Below are 5,392 nucleotides of genomic sequence, written 5' to 3'. Positions count from 1 at the left end.
GATCCTAGGTAATGGGTACTTGTTCTTCACAGTCACTCCGTTCAAACCTCGGTAGTCTATGCACAATCTTAGACTACCGTCCTTCTTCTTAACGAAGAGAACTGGTGCGCCCCATGGGGAGAAACTAGGGCGAATGAATCCCTTGTCAAGCAACTCTTGAATCTGCTCTTTTAACTCCTTCATTTCGGTAGGAGCCAATCTGTACGGTGCCTTGGAGATAGGCACAGTACCGGGAATCAAATCTATAGAGAACTCCACTTCTCTATCGGGCGGAATTCCCACAACATCGCTAGGGAACACATCCTCAAACTCCCTGACGATAGCCACATCAGAAATAACTTGTCGCTCTGGCAGCTCTGTCAAAGATAAACTGGCTAGAAATGACTCACACCCACTAAGTACAAGCCTCTGAGCTTGCAAAGTAGAAATGACTCGAGTCTTCCTCATGCTCTTAGCAGCCTCAAACCAAAATGGTTCCTCGCCCTCAGGCCTGACTAGTACTGACCTCTGCTGAAAATCTATCATCACCGCATTTTTCGTCATCCAATCCATCCCAAGAATCAGGTCAAACTCTGGCAAAGGTAGCACTATGAGGTCTGCTACCACTGACTGACCCTGCAAGAGCAATACAAGGTCTCTCACCAAGCTCCTGGTGGATAGCTCTTCTCCTGAGGGGATAGTAACTGAGAATCCAACCTCCAACTCCTCGCTCTGAATGCCCCTCTCAAGGGCAAAAGACTCCGATATAAAGGAATGGGTAGCCCCTGAGTCTAATAAGGCCCTCGTGGCTACGCCTGCCACAACAATCCTACCTGCATAGCAGTAGTTACAACGACAAAAGGTTGAAGTTAAAACCACGAGTTCTACTTAGGCTCATTCTAATTCAACAATTCCCAAACAAGATACTATTCATGCTAAACAGTCAAAGGTCCTAAGACATGCAACAAGCTACTAGAGTAAAATCTCAAACAAGCAAAGACTTAGAGTCGCATGCATCAACGAACCTTTAACTGCTCTAACCCAAAAGTTAAGATATTACCTGTGAGAAGAGTAGTGTCTGGGTCGGCCTGCTCGGCCTCCATCACGAACACTCTGCCCTGCACGGGCCTCCTCAGCTCTGGACAATGGGTAGACATATGTCCTGGCTTCTTGCACTTGAAGCAAACTCCAGCATCCTTCAAACACTTCCCAAAATGCGGACGATGGCAAAACTGACAAATAGGCTTCTCCTCAGCCTTGGGAGGAACCTGTCTCTGGGCCTGACGCCCCTGCGGTGCCTGCTGTCCCTGTTGTCTCGGGGGTCCATGATACGGCTTCTTGCCGTGCTGCTGCTGCTGAGAGTGGCCCTGATGAGGGAAGGGCCTCTTGCCATGCGCCTCCGCGCTAATATCTCTCAGCGTCTGCTCGGACCTCAAGGCACGCCTCAGTGCTGAAGCATAATCAGATGGCTCAGCCATAAGCACATCCCTACGGATGGTAGGTCGAAGCCCTACAAGAAAGTGCTCCAGCTTCTCTTTCTCATCATCTCCAATCAACGGCACGAAATGGCAGCCTCTCTCAAACTTCACCACAAACTGTGCCACCGACAAGTCTCCCTGTCTCAAGCTCATAAACTCCGTCTTCAAACGGCCTCTCACATCAGCAGTAAAATACTTCTCAAAGAACAGCTTCTTGAACTCAGTCCAAGGTAGGGTAGCTGGGTCCACAATCTTCTCCATTCCCTCCCACCAGAGGGCGGCATCATCCTGGAGGAGAAACACAGCACACCTCACTCTATCTGGATCTCCCAGCTGCATGTAGCGAAAGATCACATCAAGGGAGCGGATCCAACCCTCCGCTACCAACGGATCAGTGGTGCCAGCGAAGTCCTTCGGATTCATCTTCCGGAACTGCTCATAAACAGCTCCCACTCCAGCTCTAGGAGCATCCGCATGACGCTCGAGAATGCGGGCCAATCCCGCTAGCACCTGCCCTCCTACATCCTCCTGCGGCGGTGGTGGGGGCGTAACTGCACGCGGGTCATGACGACGAGCCATCTAAACGCATTGAGAAAATCCAACATTCAAATTTCATGCCTTAGAAAATATTTTTACTTCAAATTTAAACTTCTCAATAACTCAAGAAACTAATACATCAAAACTTAAACAGATAGAGACATTAAACTTAAATCTTACAGACTTTGAGGCGAGATCCCCTGAGTTTCAGCAACCGGCAGTAGGCTCAGCCCAAACCAAGACCGTGCTCTGATACCAACTGTAACGACCCTAACTACACGCTACTAGACTATAATTAAAATAAAGGAAAAATTACGGATTTTTAAAAAATTTTGCCATGACCTATTTGTAAAACAAATAAGCCATCAAGACTCAAACAACAATTTAAATAAGGAAAGAAAATTGACTTCAAAACTAAGTGCGTTAAACATAAACATGCAATCCTAGTAACCACCTCCCGGTTACAGCATAAAGTAAACTAAAGCATTTAAAATTAATTCCAACGATAATCATAAACTTGTAAAAGCGGAAAACGTACTTCAAAACATAAGCTGTAGCACAGGGAATGCACATCCTGGCTATAAATACTACAAGATCTCAAATAATACTTCATTATTACAAATTCGATAACTGTGCGGAAAAAAACATAAACTAAAAGGAAGCAACGGTCACTGGGCCTTGCACTACCGATGGCCTCATCCCAGTAGATCACGCCCCTCCGTCTCCTCCACAAAATCCTCACCTGCAAACATTCAAACATAGTGAGTCTAAAGACTCAACAAGCATAACTAGGATAATAACAAGGGTTTAAAATACGTGATGCAAAAACTCAACTTAAACTGTAATATGCATGAAACTAGAAAGATATAGAAATCATGCATTAATGAACTCACACTATGATAAACTTTAACTTTCATAACATTCAACTTAGACTCATGCATAACTGAAAGACTGACATCAATGCAAAACGAGTCAACTAAAATTGTGAAACTTTAACTTTTAAACTTTTCTTTACTTTTTCCTCTTAGAAATCCGATCCCTGATTTGTGACCCTCTGTTTCGATCATGATCATGGCTGCAGTGCACTATGCCGGCAAGACGACGAGATTTCTCCCGACGAACTTAACCCCTCTATGGCAAGGAGACCGAGATGCCTCCCGATCTCACATTGCCCCTCTGTGGCAAGGGTAAACAAGATGTCTCTTGCTCCTTGCCTAACCTCTATAACCTCTTGGTGAGTAGACCGAGGCATCCCCCGGCCTAGGAACACCCCTCTTGTCACAAACAGATCACTTCATTCAAAAATATTTGCTTTCTTTTCCCTTTTCATTTATAAAGACTCAACTCATACATTAAATGACATGCAAACAAGTAAGCTTCCTTTTTCTTTATTAAACTCAAGAACACGTCAAATGCACACAAATAAGCAATCTTTAAGACATGAGACTCGACTCGAAAATGTGAGTTTAAGGTGGATGAGTGGCTGCCCCTAAGTCCAAAGAAGACAACTTACCCAACAAAATCCTCAAATTTGACTTAACTCGAGCAAGTAAACCGAAAAACCCTTAACTTTGTCATATCTTAACCAAAACCCGTCCCGCTTGAACCGACACCTCATAAACACTCCAAATTACCCCTAGGACCAGAAAGTAACCTCCAAGGATCACCCGAACATTACAAACCAAAAACATTCCCGGACAGCCCCTTATACTCTAAAAATTCTGCACTTACACCACAAACTTAAAAGACTCATAACTTACTCAATACTTATCCGATTCGGGCCCATTTTATATCGACGCGACCACAACATCATGAACTTTACCATGGGATAGCCTAACCCTGCACAGACCTCAGCCACGACACTGCCCTGCCCCGTGAACAGTGCTGCCCTGCACACTCACAACATCCAACTTTCCTCTAACTCAAGAATTCAACCCCATAACTCTCCTTCCTCAACTTTTCTCCATACCAAACAACCAAACACCTCAAATAACCTCTCTTAGGACTTTTCCCAAACACTTGGGCTACACTCAATCCACACTTACACAACACATATCAAGAACATCAATAATTAACCATCAAAACTCCAAAATGTTGAACAATCAATCAAGACCAATGCAAGACCAATAAATACTTCAACATCAATTAAATTTCAGCCCCTACACATGCAACATTTCGAAAATTAGGTCCATATACAATCTGAAATTTCGAATTTTGGCAAGAACAACCATATAATTCCATGTCAATGCACATATACTCAACATTAAATCACATAAACCCAACCCCATAACCCATTTAGCAAAAATCAGCCCCTTAAATGCCCAAATTCGAAACCCTAACATCACAACATCATGCATTTTCGAAATTATTGCAAGAAATTTTAAGGGTGGGGGTAGATATTGCTTGAATGAGTGCCCAAAAAAAAAGTTACACTTGCCTTTCAACCTTTAACCCAAAAATTCGAAAATAAGAGGAGATGGAGGGAAGAACTCTTGGTCAAACTCCAAGCTAGGCTCCTTGTGGAGCTCCTCCGGCAGTGGGGACGGCGGCGGTCGGCGGCTGGAGGCCAAGGAGGAGGGCGGCGTGAGGGAGATTCTCCAAAAGGGGGAAGGGGGCGGCTCCTAGGGTTTGGGAGTTAGGGTTATGTCTTGATTTTTAATTGAAATGTTTTAATGAGTGTAAATTAAAAGTGTAGTGTATTGTGTGTAGTGTTTTAAAATTTCACTTGTACTAGCAAAAGTACTACTTGTACTATTAAAACTTTTTACCTCAAACTTTTTGCTATTTTCAAACTTCTAAATTTAAAATTTCAACTCTCAACATTTTAATTGAAATTCCACTAACCCGGATTTAATAAAATCCTATTTTATGGAAAATTTAGGAAATAACCCAAGAAAATGATAAAATTGCTTTTTGACCCCTAAAAATTCAAAATTTGCATTTTTGGCCAAAACCCCTCTTTTACCTCTAACTTAAAATCTTAAAATTAAAAATCTTGAAAATAAACCACCGAAGCCCACCGTCGTCGCCTGCCTGGATAAAAATTACTAACTAAACAGTTCAAGGCATTTAATTCAAATAAGTCAAGCAAGGCTAACTTTAACTTAAACTTAAACAATTAAATTCAAGAAATTTAAAAATATAAATACTGAAAATAATTTTAGGCATGATTTTAGAATTTTAGAAGTTCTTGGCGTTACAATTCCTCCCTCCCTAATAAGAAATTTCGTCTTCGAAATTAAAACTTACCAAAAAGCTTCGGATATCGAACTCTGATATCTGCTTCTGCTTCCCAAGTCGCCTCTTCATCCGAATGGTTCTGCCATCTCACCTTGATCATTGGAATCGACTTGTTACGGAGTCTTCTCTCCTGTCTATCTAAAATCCGGATGGGCGTC

Source organism: Henckelia pumila, chromosome 1 (assembly GCF_033568475.1).
Source record: "Henckelia pumila isolate YLH828 chromosome 1, ASM3356847v2, whole genome shotgun sequence".
NCBI lineage: Eukaryota > Viridiplantae > Streptophyta > Magnoliopsida > Lamiales > Gesneriaceae > Henckelia > Henckelia pumila.
The sequence above is the reverse complement of the archived record's forward strand: the minus strand, read 5'-3'. Positions refer to the sequence as shown.